Here is a 1891-nt window from a genome sequence, read left to right on the forward strand (position 1 = left end):
GCGCTTTCCTCAACGGGCCGATCAAGGAGGAGGTGTACGTGGAGCAACCCCCTGGCTTCGAGGATGAACGGTACCCCGACCACGTGTGTAAGCTCTCTAAGGCGCTCTATGGACTTAAGCAAGCCCCAAGAGCATGGTATGAATGCCTTAGAGACTTTCTAATTGTTAATGCTTTCAAGGTTGGGAAAGCCGATCCAACTCTTTTTACTAAGACATGTGATGGTGATTTGTTTGTGTGCCAAATTTATGTCGATGACATAATATTTGGTTCTACTAACCAAAAGTCTTGTGAAGAGTTTAGCAGGGTGATGACGCAGAAATTCGAGATGTCGATGATGGGCGAGTTGAACTACTTCCTTGGGTTCCAAGTGAAGCAACTCAAGGACTGCACCTTCATCTCCCAAACGAAGTACACGCAAGATCTGCTAAAACGGTTTGGGATGAAGGACGCCAAGCTCGCAAAGACTCCGATGGGAACCGACGGACACACCGACCTCAACAAAGGAGGTAAGTCCGTTGATCAAAAAGCATACCGGTCAATGATAGGGTCTCTACTTTATTTATGTGCTAGTAGACCGGATATTATGCTTAGCGTATGCATGTGTGCTAGATTTCAATCCGATCCTAAGGAGTGTCACTTAGTGGCGGTAAAGCGAATTCTAAGATATTTGGTTGCTACGCCTTGCTTCGGGCTCTGGTATCCAAAAGGGTCTACCTTTGACTTGGTTGGATACTCAGATTCCGACTATGCTGGATGTAAGGTCGATAGGAAGAGTACATCAGGGACGTGCCAATTCTTAGGAAGGTCCCTGGTGTCGTGGAACTCTAAGAAACAAACCTCCGTTGCCCTATCCACCGCTGAGGCCAAGTATGTTGCCGCAGGACAGTGTTGCGCGCAACTACTTTGGATGAGGCAAACCCTCCGGGACTTTGGCTACAATCTGAGCAAAGTCCCACTCCTATGTGATAATGAGAGTGCTATCCGCATGGCGGAAAATCCTGTTGAACACAGCCGCACAAAGCACATAGACATCCGGCATCACTTTTTGAGAGACCACCAGCAAAAGGGAGATATCGAAGTGTTTCATGTTAGCACCGAGAACCAGCTAGCCGATATCTTTACCAAGCCTCTAGATGAGAAGACCTTTTGCAGGTTGCGAAGTGAGCTAAATGTCTTAGATTCGCGGAACTTGGATTGATTTGTAGCATACATGTGTTTATGCCTTTGATCATATTCCTTATGCATTTTGTTGCTTAATATTGGTGCTCAAGTTGTACAAACACTCCCTGGACCTCACAAGTCCGTTGCAAAGTGATGCACATATTTAGGGGGAGATGTGTTACAACTTGACCCTTTGAGACTAACCATTTGCTTGAGTCTGCGTGATTTAGTCTCGAAGGCGGAATGAAAGGGAAAGGTGAACTTGGACCATGCAAGACTTCCACTGCACTCCGATGAAAAGAGTAATTTCTCCAAGTTCATTTTTTAACTCTTATTGCCTTTGTATTCTTATTGAAGATTTTGGTGAGGCAATGGGGTTCTGGGGCCAAGATTGATCCCGCTTTGGTGCTTGATGCCAAAGGGGGAGAAAATAAAGGCCAAAGTGATAAATGGATCAGCTACCACTTGAGAGATTTTGAAAACAGTACTTGAGAGATTTTGAAAACAGTACTTGAGAGATTTTGAAAACAGTAGAATAGAGCTTTTGGTTTGTCAAATCTCTTTTGTTGTCTCTCTTGTCAAAAGTTGGCTTCTTGTGGGGAGAAGTGTTGATTATGAAAAAAAAGGGGGAGTTGTTGAAATCTTTAATCAATCTCTTTTGGAATGACTCTCTTTATGCTTCAACATGTGTGTTTGACTTAGAGATAGAGATTTGAGTTTGATTTGCAA

This window comes from Zea mays, chromosome 5 (genome assembly GCF_902167145.1).
Source record: "Zea mays cultivar B73 chromosome 5, Zm-B73-REFERENCE-NAM-5.0, whole genome shotgun sequence".
In the NCBI taxonomy this organism is placed as follows: domain Eukaryota; kingdom Viridiplantae; phylum Streptophyta; class Magnoliopsida; order Poales; family Poaceae; genus Zea; species Zea mays.